We start from the raw sequence: 16,797 nt of genomic DNA, 5'->3' as shown, positions 1-16,797 counted from the left end.
GGAGAGGGATTAACCCATTTCTTCTTCCCCCTCCTCCTGCACATGGGTTAGCTGCTTCCCAATACATGTGTATGCAGGCCCTCCGGGTCAGAAGGCTGCATGGAGGGAGCAAGGCTGGGAAGCTGCTGCCAGCTGGAGGCTAAGGAAAGGAAGATACGCTGCCACTTCTGAGCATGGGAGATCGAGCCAAGGTCGGGGGCTTGTCTGGCCACAAAGCCACTATCCAGCCTGCCCTCATTCCAAGCCCCAAGAAGCAGTGGTGGCAACGCGGGAAAGTTGTCCGGGGAGGCTACACAAAAAGCCCCATTGCAACTGCAGCTGCTGCGGCTGCCACCTCGCATTGCTGGCTTTTGATTTCTCTTTGGGCGCTTCCTCCTCCTTCTCACAGACTGCCCACGAGTTCTCCTCTCTTGCACATGCTGACTTGCTGTAAGTTCCCAGGGACCGGAAAGCATTAACTTCCTCCTTTGATTGGCTGTGCAGCTGCACTTTACAGGCTGCGCCAGCCAATCAAAGGAGGATGGAAGCCAGGAATGAATGACTCCTGCTGGGCCAGCATGGTGCTGCACAGCTGAATCTAATTAAAATAAAGTAAATGTATATTTTCCAAGAGAAAGGGGAGATAGGGGAGATTGTGGCAGGGTTTTTTGGAAATCCATTAGGGGGCTCAGCCCCTAAAGCCCCACCGCTGGCTACCTTCTTTTAATTGCATCTTGCTCGTAAAGCTGGCCCTTTAGTTAGACTCTGCAGACCTAGTCACACAGATCCATGCTACTGTAATCTCCAGACTGTACTTCTGTAACATGCTGTACATGGGGCTGCCCTTGAAGACACCTCAGAAGTTTCAGTTAGTACTCAGCAGCAGGACTCCTGTCTGGGGGGGGGGGGTGTCAGCTGTTTGTAACACATGACTCCACTGCTAAGTGCACTGCTTACCTGTTTGCTTCTGGGCCCAATTGATAGTGCCTGTAAAGATCTTCACAGGGTAAGGTTTTCATATTTATCAAGCCACATCTCCAGGTATACTGCCACATGCTAGTAGTTATGATCCTCAGCCAGCGTTCTGCTTGTGTTGCCCTCTCTTAGGATTCTCCGTATGGCTTCAGCTGGGACATGGTCTTTTTTCTGTCATAGGTCCAGTCTTCCGGAATGGCCTAGCAGAGTGGGTGCAGAGGGTGCTTTCATTGGCTGCATTTGGGAAGGTGTGCAAGACAGTTCTATTGCAGAGGGCATTTAGTGGTGGGTAAACTGTTTTGATGGGTAAACCGGCAGATTTGGCTGCATTTTTAATCTGTGTATTGTTTTGTTAATGGCCTTGTATGCTTTTGAGTCCTTGCAATTTTTTAAAACTTTTTTTGCTTTTATACTATATACTACAACCTACTCACTACAAATTCAGAGTCCCCCCCCTTCTGCCTATGTAGCTTTGCCATCTCACTGCCGATTCTCACACCCGCTTTCCATTTGTCTTTTTTTCGAAACTTCTTCACTCACGTTTTGCCGCTGATGTCTTCATAACAGGGAAAGTCACTTTAATTTAGGTTCTTGCAAGCTCTGCTCCGGTAACGTCTCTTGTCGCCATTGCTGGCTTCAGGGAGGTGGGACCTTGAGCTAAGAAAAGCCTTAAACCCCAAGCCGCGGCTTTGGGTGCGGCTCCTCCAGTGCTCCAGACTAGAAGCCCCCTCCAAGAGCTTCAGGGGGAGGTCGAATACATCCGATCTCCCTCCCTGCCGCCTCGATCCGAAACGCACCTATTAGAGCTCTATGGGATGTGTCCGACCGCGAGTCGTCGAAACCGAAAGTCCGAGTCCTTGCAATTCGTTGCATGGTGAGTAACCTTAATTCAAAGGAAAGAAAGTGGAATAAGAATATTTCAAATAAAGGTAGCCCCTCTATAATTTTCTGCTTCCACTATCTGTCAGCAAGTTGGTTCTGGCAGCTTTGTGCCTGATTTCCTGCTAACGCCTTGTTCTGAGTTCTCATCCTAAGACTTGATGGCACTATGGAGAAATGGCATCATCAGTCAGCAGCTGCAAGAAGGCTGAGTGATCTGGCTGGACTGGAGCCTTTATTAGGAACTTGAAAAGGGGTAGCACTTTCTGAAATTACCCAATGTTCCTCGTTCCCTGGCTAACTTGATGGAGTTGTTGAAGTAAACTTCCTCACCCTTTAAGGTTCCATAAGAACAGTAGCAAAATAGATCCAATCTGAAACCTGCTGTATTCCAAAAGAATGCACAGATGCTCAATAGTGTTTGGCCGTAAAGAATCTCAGCTCATCTGTTGAAGGACAGGCTTCTAGACAATTGTGAAGTCTGCTGATGTCATTCTGTTTCAAACCATATAAAACCATCAAAATGCTTGAGTGTGGCAAATATCTACTTTCTGGACTGTAAAATGCCTAGCCCTCTTGTAGCTGCAATGTAAATAACGGAAGCAGCAACAAATACAGCACATATTGGAAAGGCTCCAACATATTTTCTCAGAGGAAGGTCAGGCATGTATTTCACACTTTATAAATGGGATACTGTCTCCACTGTAAATCTCTTCAATCAGAGCCAAAGAGAAAGAAAAAAAAAATATGTTCTTTGAAGAATAAAGAAGAACCAAAATGAATTACTGAGTATTCAAGGACACATAGAAATGCCTTTGGAAAACAAGTAGTCCTTAGAATAATCAAGGTCATAATATAAAAGTCTGGAAGTGAATGTTGAAGTCTTAAATATGTTCACACCCAGCCACAATATTCTAAGCGGGACATAAACAAAGTCAAAGGCATTGGAACCTGAAGTCCAGAATTAAAGGAAATAAAATAGTAAACAAAATGAAACTAGATGGGGAAGAGAGAACCATATATGCAGCCCTGTGTTCCTTGAAGGACAGGCAGGATAAAAATACAGTAAAAGCTTTGTCATCCAGCATTCCGCTAACCAGCATGCATAGGACCTGCCACTCATTCCACCCAGCCAAGCAGGAGTGAGTGGGCAGCATCACCAACCAGGAGGAGGCCACGCCTAGGACTTACAGCCTCTTCTTCTGCTGGATAAAATAAAAACTTTGTTAACCAGCACTCTTGGTTAACTAGCAGCCATTCCCCATGGATTCTGGCTAACAAAGTTTTTTACTGTTGATAGGTATCAAGGAAAGCACGTGTGTGTGTATGTGTGTGTGGACTCCTTGGTGCCTTGTTGTACTGTTTCCCACTGCCAAAAAGATGAATTGTTTTAAAAAACTAAGAATCCAGTAGCACCTTAAAGACTAATAAAATTTGTGGTAGGGTATGAGCTTTTGTGAGTCACTGCTCACTTCTTCGGATACAGCTAGGAGTCCATCTGCCCTATATATTGGAAAGTAGAGTGATTTCAGATGCCAAATGATATTAGCAGGAAATGACAATAGCAGGTGTGATTGGATTAGGTGTGATATGCAGAGAGGTAGTAGGCATGGAGAAATCAGCATTGGTAATGAGACAGGAAACCTAGGTCTTGATTTAGTCCAGATGTCTTCAGCTTCGTTATCAGTTGCAATTCAGTAGTCTCTCTTTCTTATCTCCCTTTGAAATTCCTTTGTAAGATAACTGCTTCTTTTAGGTCAGCAACTAAATGTCATGGAAGGTTAAAATGTTCTCCCACTGGTTTTTGAATGTTGTGGTTTCTGATGTCAAACTTACGTCCATTAATTCTTTTTTTTAATAATCTTTCAATTTATTAATCGTTCAATCCTGCAGAGCTTGAGCGATTTACAGTTACTCATTCAACACGGGACTAACAATGATTTATGGGGGTAAGGGAGGACAACATATATCTTTTTAAATCACACACTTCACAGTCGGCGAGGGTTTGTTCAGCTGCAGGGTCAGACGTATTCCGTCAGCGTCACTTCGGCTTGGCTAGATGACTTTAAAATTCCTTTGCAAGAAAATGACTTAGGTCAGCAACTAAATGTCCTGGAAGGTTAAAATGTTCCACTGATTTTTGAATGTTGTGGTCTCTAATGTCAGACGTATGTCCATTGCTTCTTTGTCGTAAGGACTGGCCTGTTTGTCCAATGTAGAGGGTGGAAGGGCATTGCTGACATGTGATGGCATAAATCATATTAGAGGATGAGCAGGAGTATAAACCTGAGATGGTATGGCTGATGTTGTTGGGTCCACTGATGGTGTTGCTAGGACCTATATGAGAGCAAAGTTGGCATCTTGGTTTGTTGCAGGCCTTGGAAATCACTCCATTTCCCCATGTATAGGACAGATGGACTCACATTCTAGCTGTATCTGAAGAAGTGAGCTGTGACTCATGAAAGCTCATGCCCTGCCACATATTTTGTTAGTCTTTAAGGTGCTCCTGGACTCTTGCTCTTTTTCACTGCTACAGACAGACCAACATGGCCACCCATCTTGTTTTAAAAACTGAATAGGATAAAACAGCTGACTTCTTTGTCTTTGAACATCAATATGTCCATGTATAAGAACACGCCTTACAATTAGTTTCAGAGATTAGCTGTTTTGGTTTTCAGTAGACAAGATAGATTTGAATCCAGTAGCACCAACACGATTTCAGGGTATAAGCTTTTGAGAGTCAAATCTTTAACTCTCAAAAGCTTATACCCCCAAAATCTTGTTGGTCTCTAAGGTGCTATTGGGCCCAAATCTAGCTGTCTTACAAATAGTCAGACTTTCAGTTCCTCTAGCTGAGTAAAACAGCTCTTAGATATCAGGAGGTATCTCTGAGCCTCACCTATGTCAAGCCAACACACACACATGCATATGCAGATTTGTTGCATTAGAAAGATTTATTTCTGATTGCAAAATGTGGGCTTGTGTTGTGTATACTGGGGAGCAGCATGCTGCATGTGGCTTTGTAATTTTCAGGTTAGAACGTAGGTTTTGCCATGAATGATACCTGAACAAATTTTGCCAGGGCACCGTGTTTCATTTTGTACTTTTCCACTGTCACAAAAGCTCATCTCAAAACTGAGCTGAATGCCCTGAGGGAGACATGGATTTTTGCACTCCATGAGGTAGCTTGAAAAAGGTGTGTCTGGCATTAAACAAGACTGTCGTTTTAAGGTTTTATGATGGGGTGGAAGTTGCTAATAAAGAGCCCCTCCTCTCCTCTTTGTCTCAGAGTTTAGCTCTGTGAACTCCATCTTTGGATCAAATTACACATGGGACTGGGGATGTATAATTGCTCCAGCTGCAAAAAGCAGCCGGAGGGGGGCAATATGGAACAGAAGGGTAGCACTGAGGAAGTGATGGGTGACTGTGCCTCCTATCATTTCCTCAACCACTGTTTACTGAGCTGCTTTTAGCCCCATATTGTGACCATCTTTTTTCTCTGCCAAAACAGCTCTGGAGGATGCAGTTTTGATTAGGGAAATAGCATACGGTGGAGGAGTTAAACTCCCTGTCCAGGGAGCCACAGCCCTGATCCAGATCTTTTTACCCTGTGGCTAATTTTTGAAACTTAATTTTGAAACTTAATACTGGAGACAGCATGGTCTAGTGCTTAGTGTCAGACAAAGATCTTGGAAACACCCTGCTCTGTTGTGGAAGGTTATTAGATGTTCTTGGGCAAGTCACTCTCTCTCAGTCTAACTTTCCTTATTGTAAAGATAAAATGGAGGAGAACACAACTATGTTGTAAGCTGCTTTGGGTAACCATTGGGAGAAAAGTGGGGTATCTGATACATGTAATTCCCCTAATGCGTTGGCACTTTCCAGCTCTCCCATTGGTTGTGCTGTGCGCTCCATCAGCCATTGGCCCATCAACTGCCAATCAAGAGTACTCACGTGCCATTGGCTGGGTGTGGGTCCACTCCTCTTCCCCGCCAACTGCCACCTCAGCCACTGTTCCTGTCAGAATAAACTGCCAAAACAGCTGCCTCTCCTGGCGAAGACAATTGTTCTGCTTGGCTCTTGTGGGACTAACTTTTCCCTCAGTGGCTGTTGCTAGGCAACCAAACTTGGTTCTGTCAGTAAAAAGAAAAAGGAAGGAAGCCCTTTCCAGGCCTTTGTGGGGAACTCATTGGGGCCAGTACTGACTAGGGTTGCCAGCTCCAGATTGGGAAATCCCTGGATATTCTGTGGTGAAGTCTATGGAAGTCAGGGTTTGGGGAGGGGAGAGGCCTCAGCTGAACAGAAGGCCATAGAGTCCACCCTCCACAGCAGTTATTTTCTCCTGGGGAACTGTTGCTGCCATTCTCCAGGTGAGCAACAAAAGGAGTTCTCCAGGTGAGGGCTGGAGATCACTCAGAATTACAACTGCTCTCTAGATGGCAGAGCCCAGTTCCTGGAGAAAATGGCTGCTTTCCAGGGTGGACTCTGTGGACTTTGTATCATTATACCCTGCTGAGGTTGCTTCCATCCTGCTTGGGTCTCCTCTCCACTGTGGAGAAAGACTGCTTTTCCCAGGTAGAGGCTGCAGGTTGTGGTGGGGAGATGGAAAGCTGAAGTCAGAGGGGCAGATAAAGGTAGGTTGATGGTTGGCTGGGAAGGACAGGGTTGCCAACACAAGGTTGGGAAATTCCTGGAGATTTGAGGGGTGGAGCCTGGAGAGGGTGGTGTTCGGGGGGGTTGGCTCCTCAGAGGTACAATGTCATAGACTCCACCTTCCAAACCAGCCATTTTCTCCTGAGGAACCATTGTTGCTAATCTCCAGGGGAGAGCTGGAGATCACTCAGAATTACAACTGCTCTTCAGATGGCAGAGATCAGTTCCCCTGGAGAAAATAGGAAGCTCTGTCTCATTATACCTTGCTGAGGTCACCACAGCAAATTGATGCTGAGTGCCCAAGGCCAGGGCACCCACCCAGAGCCCCTTTTGAGAGTTCATTGTATTTATTTCCACAATGAGCCTTATTCCTAGTAAATAAATAAATGTTGTATGGCATACAGTTGGCTCCTAATAAAAACATGTTAGTCTAGGGGTCTTGGTCACTGTGTGCCTTCCCCAGCCAAGCATTGGAGGCTATGTAAGAATAACTAATAGGATGAACTGATACAAAGATAGATTCAGGTGGGTAGTCATGTTGGTCTGAATCAACAGAACAAAGTCTGAGTCCAATGGCACATTTAAGGCCAACAAAGTTTTATTCTGGGTATAAGCTTTCATGTGCAGGCACACTTCTTCAAATAAGTAAGCTTTGTTGGTCTTAAAGGTGCCACTGGACTCTATTCTGATGCAAAGATAGAGTTGTCATGCCTTCAATAGTTGGGTGGAAGAAAGAATGAGGGTAATGGCTGCTTATGTGTTGGGAGAACTGTATCTACTGATATTCTTTCTTCTGTACAGCTATTGGAGCACAAAACTTTTCTTGTCCTTTTTCTCTCACCACCTTAGCAATCCAAACAGCTCTTGGACCTATGAATCTGCTTTGTTAAGTCAGACCACTAATCCAACCACTGATCCATGTTTTTATATATGAATGCCCTTGACTGTCCTTGACTCTACTGCCTAGATCTTCCTAAAAAAGGACATGTCATACTGACAGCTATGGTTTGCATGAAGGATAGATAAAGAAAGAATAGTAACATGACATGTTAATCTGGGTCCTTTATCACCGTTGTGGGTAAACGCTTAGCTAGTAAGAAAAAACAGTTTAACATAAATGAATTAAAAAGGTTAACAAAGCAATATGAAATACAGAGATCAATACAGAAAATGCTTGACTCTCTTAAACATACAAAGCAACATAGGAGAGATTGTTAAGAGGACAAAACTGAAAGAGCATGATTCCTGAGCAGGGGAAAGATGACTCTTGAAATTAAATAAAAAACAGTGGAGAAATGAACCATGGACAATGCCTTTCAGACGAGGCATAAATTAGTCATATAATGACAAATGGCTATACTGCAATGAATGGCAAATGGCAAACTATTTCCCCATCTTCTCTTGCCCTTGTAGTTAACAAACTAGCCTAAGAATAATTATTCTAAGCCTTCAAAGTTTCCCTGAGTTCCAAATAGCTCATACTTACCTGTCCAGAAGCATCTTGGATGATGATCTCCAGCTCACAATGCCAGATTGCAACTTCCTCTACAGAGAGAAGTAAATGAAGTCCAAGACAAAAAACACTGGGCAGGAAAGTAAAAAGGAGTTAAGGTAAAACAAGGGAGAAAAATAAAAATGGCCAAATAAAGAGACAAAAGCCCTACAAATGTGGGGAAAGATGCATTCTTCTCACAATGACATCAACTATGGTTGTTGATGGAGAAGACACAACACCCTTCAACTTTGTCCTACTTCTCATCTGTTTGTCATTGATTGTGATCAGCATCTCAGGGTTCTGTTTGCCCAATTTTACCAAGTCATTTTTCTTGGAGGTGATGTGACTGATGTCTCCTTTTTAAAAAATAACTTAATTCAAGTTTTTCATAAACAAAAACCATGAGATCACTCCAGGGGTCGTTTCGTAGAAAAAGAGCTAGGGGAACTCATTAGCATAACTCATTAGCATATGCCACACACCCTGACATCACCGGAAGTGTGTCATAAGGTCACACACCCCGTCCCCAACGGTCCTGGCCGCCGCTGCCGGCCTTGCAGCTCCACTGCCGAGCCCCATGAGGGGCCCGGCGGTGGACCTGCAAGGCCGGCGGGAGTGCAAGGAAGCCCCGCGAAGGCCCTCCCTGGCCCCAGGCAGGCAGGGGTGGGGAGAGGCAGGGAGGAAGCAACTTACCCTCCCTCTTCTCCTGCCACCTCCTGGCTGAATGAGGGCCGGAAGCGGGGCGGCCGGAAGCAGGGGGCGGGGCTTCGTCATGTGCCCCGCCCCCCGTCCCTCACCCGGGGGAACTGCGATCCCCCACGATCCCCCCCGAAATGACCTCTGGATCACTCCTCATAATGGCCGGAGTTCATTAGCTGTTTTTAGATTTGCTGGGCTGTATGGCCGTGGTCTTGACATTGTAGTACCTGACGTTTCGCCAGCAGCTGTGACTAGCATCCTCAGAGGTATAACACAGAAAGATGTGTTATACCTTTCTTTCTGTGTTATACCTCTGAGGATGCCTGTCACAGCTGCTGGTGAAACATCAGGTACTACAATGCCAAGACCACGGCCATACAGCCCGAAACATTTACAGCAGCTCTTGATATTGTTCACTTCATTGCTGAGTCATTATAGCTGCATTGTAATTCCAGATTCTTTTCTTTTCTTTTTGTTCATAGCTGAATGTATGATAGGTCCCGCCTCAGGTCATCTTGTGCACCATTTCATGAGACAGGCAATATTCTTCAGGGTCCAACAGGACCAGTTTAACATATCAGAATAATAACTTGAATTAAAGGTTTTTGTTTTGGTTCCATAATTGGAAATTCTCACTAGAGGTTCTTCTGGGTTTTTTTTACGATTTAGGCTTGTGCTCAACCTTATGTTTGGGATTGAGGAGGAAATCAGTTTTCAGTACGGAAAGGAGTTGGTGACTCTTAAAATATGGGAGCACAGGCGCCTGGGTCTTGAAGGGTAGCCAAGGGAGGAGCCCAGTGGTTGTGGTGCGCCTGGGGGCACAGTTCAGCAGTTTGGGGGCTGGTCCGGGGGGGGGGGCTTCAGTGCAGTGCCCACACTGTTGATTTACCTCTTTCTGGTCAAGTGACAACTCATCAGCAAGACTGTTCGCTTAGAGCACTTCTGAGAGTACTACTGAAATAATAATAGAGAAATATATATTTTGACTTTAAGGTCATCCTTTGGTGTTGTTGATGGCCTTCTGTCCCACTGTCCCCAGGTGATTGTCATCAGTCACAGAGATGACCTTTTTCTGCCTTCTCCCATGACAACCAAAGGTAGAGCCTTTTCAATCTGGCTGTCAGCAGCAAATCTTACTTATATGATGTGATATCTTAACATCACAGGACCAGGATGACAAAAAAAATGCCTTGCATCCACTTCCTTCACAGTTCATTGGCTTTCACAAGCTGTGTTCCTGCCAAGGGTAAAAACAGTAAGGCAATTTACAGAAATATGTATTTGGGTGCAAGGTTTATATGTAGGGTTGCCAACTTTTGAACTGGCTGTGGGGTTATCCTTTTTAAAATCTGACCCACAGAATTTACTTGGCAATAGTGTTTAGTACCATGCCATGAAACAAGCTCACTAGCTGATTTCTGTTAAAAGGCAGGCTGGTTTGTTTGTTCTTCTAGCTAATTGGTAACCCCATTTATGGGTACTTTGAAGGAAGAGAGCATTTGAGGACACTCCGTACACATCTATGCAATCAGCGCTATGCAATTAATCATTTTTATCAGTAGGTTATGCAATGGCTGTTTAAATGGCTGCACTTTTGCAGAGACATCAGAAGAATGAGTGCACTTCAGCTGTATGAGACTTCTATGATTTGGGCTTGCCAACTAGGAAGCATACTATGCTCTTAAAAAACACTCATAGGAGCCTGCAGGTTAAAAGGGGGACAAGGAACCATTCCAGAATAAGAACCAAAAAAGAGCTCTAATGGGTCAAATGATTCATATGAAGTAGAGAGACCTCTAGCCTAAACTAGTAGGGGTTTTTCCTGCCCTTTTTCTGAATTTGTTATTCCAACCAATCATTCTGTTTCAGTGCTGCCCACTGAAAAGAACTCTTAGAAACTCAGAAGCTGATATGAAGGCAGTAAATAGCAGTCCCCTTTGTTCCTCCCCAAAATTTGTTATTTAGAGATATATTACCATTGGCCATGGAGTTTCCATTTGTTTATCATGACAAATAGCTGCTGATAGATCTGTCCTCCCTGAAGGCTACAGCCACTCTTCTGTCTGTGATTAAAATATGAAATTCAGTGCCAGATTATGTAGTGATGGCCACAAACACAGATGACCTTAAAGGGGAACTAGACAGATTCATAGAGGATAGGTCCATCAATGGCTACTAGCTGTAGTGACTAAAGAGAACCCCCACAATGAAAGGCAATAAACCTCTAAATATAAGTGCTAGGAAGCAACATCAAGGGAAGGCCTTGGCCTTTCCAGAATAACTGATTGGCCATTGTGTGAGACGGGGTGCTTGACTAGATGGACCACTTGTCTGATCCAGCAGGGCTATTCTTTAGGGCAGAGATGTTACAAGAAAAGTTGCCTTTCAGGGATGTTTGGATCTTTTCTTCTTCTTCACCATTTTGGCTATCACCTTTATAGCCCAGTAAAAGGCTGGTTTAAAGCTGCATTGCCATAGAATACACGCTAATTGCACAGTCATTTTGTGTTTCCCTGGGCCTCTGGCTGTGCCTGTGACAGTTTGATCATCTATTGCATACATCAAACGTTCCATCTGCTGCAAGAATGGTGCAATCTCCCTATACGATGGCGCAAGCTATTTCAAACAGCACAGTTTTAAATATTAAAAGAACTTGCTGAAATATTCTTTCAATGGAGAGCTATAATAGCAATCTTCAGAAATAAGAACGGATGTCACTCTGAAGAGAGTAGAGATGTGTTTTCTGTTGCTCCTGAGGATAAGAATAGCAATAACGGGTTCAAATTAAAGAAAAGTACATTTTGTCTAGATATAGGGAAGAGCTTCATGACGACCAAAGCGGTGCAACCAGAGCTCTCTCAGCCCCACCTACCTCACAGGGTGTCTGTTGTAGGGAGGGGAAGGGAAAGGAGTTTGTAAGCCGCTCTGAGACACCTTTGGGTAGTGAGGGGCTGGGTATAAATCCAATTTCCTCCTCCTCCTCCTCCTCTTCTTCTTCTGCTAAAAGTCTGGGAACGCTTGGAGATACAGTGTGAAAAAGAACAGCTTGAAGGAATTTGGCAGAAATCATCCTCTCCCTTCTTGCATAAACAGAGCAAAAGCTCATGAAAGAGCAGGGAGATAAATTTCTGCTGATTCACTCTTCTTGTAGCTGTGGTACCAGATCAGCACCTAGGGAATAAGTGAGAATGTATGACGCTGTGAGACAAGTGGGGGTGTGATATTTTTCTCTTCTGGGAAGTCACTCTTTACACAGCTCACTGGATCTATGGCTTGGTGAAAAAGGTCTTCTCAACTGCAGTTCTTAACAATATTCATGCTTCTAGCAGATGTGTAATTTTTTTAACTGTAGAAAGAAGATACCCTGTATATATGGCTTTAGAATAGCAATGTTTACAAACACAGTCATAGAGTTGGAGGGACCTCCAGGGTCATCTAGTCCAACCCCCTGCACAATGCACGAAATTTACAAATACCTCTCCCCCATACTCCCAGTGACTGCTGTTCCATGCCCAAAAGATTACAAAAAACCTCCAGGACCTCCAGCCCAACTGGCCTGCAGAAAAATTGCTTCCTGACCCCAGCGTGATGATCAGCATTTCCCTAGGCATGTAAGAAAGGGCCACAAGAACTAAGCACTGATGCAACCCTTCCTGGCCTCCCTCTCATGAACCCCCTAAGTTCACAGAAACAGTATTGCTGTCAGATGGCCATCTAGCTTCCGTTTGAAAACTTCCAAAAAAGGAGAGACCACCACTTCCCAAGGGAGTCTGTTCTACTGAGGAACCGCTCTGCCAGGAAGTTCTTCCTAACGTTTAGCTGAAAACTGTTTTGATTTAATTTCAACCTGTTGGTTCTGGTCCAACCTTCTGGGACAACAGAAAATAACTCTGTACCTGGTTATCATATCACCTCTCAGTCATCTCCTCTCCAGGCTAAACATACCCAGCTCCTTCAACCTTTCTTTATAGGACATGGTCTCCAGACCCCTCACTATCTTCGTTGCCCTCCTCTGGACATGTTCCAGCTTGTCTATATCCTTCTTAAATTGTGGTGCCCAAAACTGAACACAATACTCTAGCTGAGGTCTAACGAGCAGAGCATTTGCTTTTTTAGCTACCACATCACACTGCTGACTTATGTTCAGTGTATGGTCTACTAAGACCCCAGATCCTTTTCATACATACTACTGCCAAGACAAGTCTCTCGCATCCTATAATCATGCATTTGATTTTTCCTACCTAAATGCAGAACTTTACATTTATCCCAATTGAAATTCATTTTATTTGTTTTAGCCCAGTTTTCCAGCCTGTCAAAATCATCCTGCATCCTAACTCTGTCTTCTACCACATTTGCTACCCCTCCAAATTTAGTATCATCTGCAAATTTAATAAGCATTCCCTCTATTCCTTCATCCAAATCATTGATAAAGATGTTGAATGAAAACAGGTCCCAGGACAGATCCTTGAGGCACTTCACTTGTCACTCCTCTCCAAGAGCACTCTTTGGGTGGATCTGTCAACCAGTTACAGATCCACCTAACAGTCAAGAATGCATGATTCTGACTGGGCATCAGGCAAGGCAAACTGCTTTACACTTGATAAAACAAGAATCACCGTGATGCAGATTGTCTGATGTATTTCATCCGTGAAGCAAATTTTACTTATTTCATTGCCCTTTTGCGCCAAGCCACCATTTTGGACAGTTAGCCTGTCACTGAGGGCAGCTACTGCTCTGTGTGATGGATCAAGATGGGTAGTCATGTTAGTCTTTTTGTCGCAGTAGAAAAGAGTCCACTAGCACCTTAAGGACTAACAAAATTTGTGTAGGGCATTAGCTACAGATCCATATACCTGTATCTGAAGAAGTGAGCAGACTCATGAAAGCTTATACCCTACCACAAATTTTGTTAGTCTTTAAAGTGCTACTGAACTCTTACTCTTTTCCCTATGTGATGGTTTGATTTGGTCTACTGTCCCCACAAAGAATATTTGTGCAGCCTGTCTGTAGAAAGCCTGCTAGGCAGAAATACAGTGTTCCCCACCCAGCAGCCTGTCTGTAGAACACGTGCTGGACAGAACTACAGTGTTCCCTGCCTACCTTTTGATGACCTCTGTCCCTATAAACTCATAGAGTTCTGCAAGAGGCAGGAACTTGTTTTGCTGGCTTCTGTGCACCAGCATGAGAGGGTATGGAATGTTCTGGCTTTGGAAAGTAAAGATTACCTATTAGGTAGTGCTTACTGATGTTTACTTATTGCATTTTTAACTTGCCTTACATTCAAAGGGATAAAGGTGGCATGAAAGTTTCATGCCAGGAAGTGTCCCATCAAGACAATGAATTGACCCAGAGCTGTTTAGTTCCAACAAGGTTGCACAGCATCCTTTGCCTAGACACTGCCCTGATCATCTCTTCCCATTATTTACTGTACTGGGGAATTGGCACATTTTATACTGGTTCTGCGGTGGCTCAAGTGGTTAAGACGCTGAACTGCAGGCTGTGGAAGGTCAGTAGGTCAGCAGTTCGAGACCCGGGTGCCGCATGATGGAGTGAGCTCCCGTCTCTAGTTCCAGCTCCTGCCAACCTAGCAGTTCGAAAGCAAGAAATTGCAAGTAGATAAATGGGTACCACTTCAGTGGGAAGGTAACAGCGTTCCGTGCGCCTTGGTGTTTAGTCATGCTGGCCACATGACCACGGAAACGTCTTCGGACAGTGCTGGCTTTTCGGCTTTGAAACGGAGATGAGCACTGCAACCCTAGAGTCGGATTCGACTGGCTTTCGAGCAAGGGAACCTTTACCTTTACCTTTATACTGGTTCTGCTTCTGTGCATTTAAGAGCAGGCTGATGCACAGCCACTGAACAGGTGGAGCTTTTCCTGACCTTGAAATAAGTTTGGCAGAAAATCATCACTTCATAAACACCTGTAGACAGTGGCAGATTGGTCACCGGGAAAAGTCCTGGTAGGCAACCTGTCCATCCTGAGCTCCTCGCATGAGCCAAGCCAGTTGGGGGGCGGGGGGGAGGCAGGGTAGCAAGGAGATCAGCATGGCTGAACACAAGCAGCTCCTGGGTCCTGCCACACAAGTCGTAGATAGATGTGAAACTATTTGTCTGGGTGTATTTCAGCTGGGTTTTAGGCCAAGTTTTGAAACAAAAATCGACTTGATAGCCCTTATAGTTAGCTTTGCCAGGAAAAGAACAAGAGGATTACATCCTTCAGTTCAGTTAATTTTTTCAGTAATCTTCGATACCACTGACCACTGTATCCTTCTGGACTGCGATAGGGATTGCAAGCATCTGGTTCTGATGATTTCACTCCTACCTGGCTGAAGGCGGATGGGAGAGATGTTTTGTTAAACAGTGGCAGTTATACTTGGTCTTCCTCAAGACACAGTTCTTTATTCAAAACATTTTGATATCTATATAAGGTCACTGGTAGTTATGCAGTGTCACCAAAATATGGATCAATCCTGCAAAAGAATGACACGCAAATTCATGAAGCATACCAAAATGTGGATGACACACAACTATATTGTCTCCTTTCTATCTGATTCAGATCTGGATGTAAGCAGGGGTCGTTTCGTAGAAAAAGAGCTAGGGGAACTCATTAGCATAACTCATTAGCATATGCCACACCCCCTGACATCCCCGGAAGTGTGTCATGAGGCCACACCCCCTGACATCACCGGAAGTGTGTCATAAGGCCACACACCCCGCCCCCAACGGTCCCGGCCGCCACCGCCGGCCTTGCAGCTCCACTGCCGAGCCCCATGAGGGGCCCGGTGGTGGACGTGCAAGGCCGGCGGGAGTGCAAGGAAGCCCCGCAAAGGCCCTCCCTGGCCCCAGGCAGGCAGGGGTGGGGAGAGGCAGGGAGGAAGCAACTTACCCTCCCTCTTCTCCTGCCTCCTCCTGGCTGAATGAGGGCCGGAAGCGGGGCAGCCGGAAGCAGGAGGCGGGGCTTCGTCATGTGCCCCGCCCACCCGTACCTCACCCGGGGGAACTGCGATCCCCCGCGATCCCCCCCCGAAATGACCTCTGGATGTAAGAAAGGGCTAGAATAAGGGCTAACAGAAGATAAATGCAGATAAGACTAAAGCATTTTTGGTTGGGAGACAGTCTACCTGGAGTTTGTATTCCCTTTGAAGGAGCAGGTTAACAGTTTATGGGTAATTTTAGATCTGTATCTGCAGAGGTATGCTGAGATTTTATTTACAATGCCTTTAACCAGCGTTGGCTGATTTACCAACTTGTAAGAATATGGTCTCAGTGCAATAATACAGGCCTCTGTCATCTCTGGGCTTGATGAATGTGGGGCTGCCTTTGAAGACCACCTGGAAGTGTCACTGAGTCCAGAATACAGCAGCAAGCTTTCTTGCTGGGATAGGCTATCGTAAGCCCATTTCTCCAGTACTTAAAGATCATCACTGGTAACCATGCACTTCTGGTCCCAATTCATGGTGCTGACTGCGGCCTATAAATATTTATACGGCCCAGGACAAGAGTACTAAAGGGATCACCTGTCCCCATATCGTCCTGCCCCAACATCAAAAACCTTCTCAGGCCCTTCATGCCCAGGGCTGTTGAGGTGAAGTGGTAGCCTTGAGTCACAGGGCCTTTTCAGTGGATGCTTTCTGGCTCTGGATTGTCCTCCTCTTTCTGCATCTGGCACCATTGTTATGTGTTTTTAAGTGCCAGGTCAAGATGTCCTTACTTCTGCTTGCTTTTAATTAATTGATCCATGCATTTGTTCTGTTTCTCTACCTCCCCCACTTTTTCCTGTGGTTTTTGACTTGTTTTAAACAGCTGTTGAGGATTTGGGTTGTAAAGTATCTTAGTCATGGGTTTATTAGTTATTGCCATTTTAGTTCACCTCTGCCTGTTGTTTAATGTTGGTTTTGAGATTTGCGGTGTTTTAAGGTCTGATGGGCTATAGCAATTTTTAAATGCATTAGGAGTTTTATCTTCCGATTCTTATTCTATGACAGTCCAGGGGGCCTTCGGGGAAGAGCCAGTACAGCAATATCTTCAATAAATTAAACTAAAAAAACAGTTTTATTTTTGCAGTTTTAGACCACTTTATTTATCCTGGTATGGCTGATATTGATGCTTGATGCTG

Source organism: Gekko japonicus, unplaced genomic scaffold (genome assembly GCF_001447785.1).
Source record: "Gekko japonicus isolate JY-2015 unplaced genomic scaffold, Gekko_japonicus_V1.1 scaffold1589, whole genome shotgun sequence".
NCBI classification, from domain to species: Eukaryota; Metazoa; Chordata; class Lepidosauria; order Squamata; family Gekkonidae; genus Gekko; species Gekko japonicus.
This window is presented reverse-complemented; position numbering follows the sequence as displayed.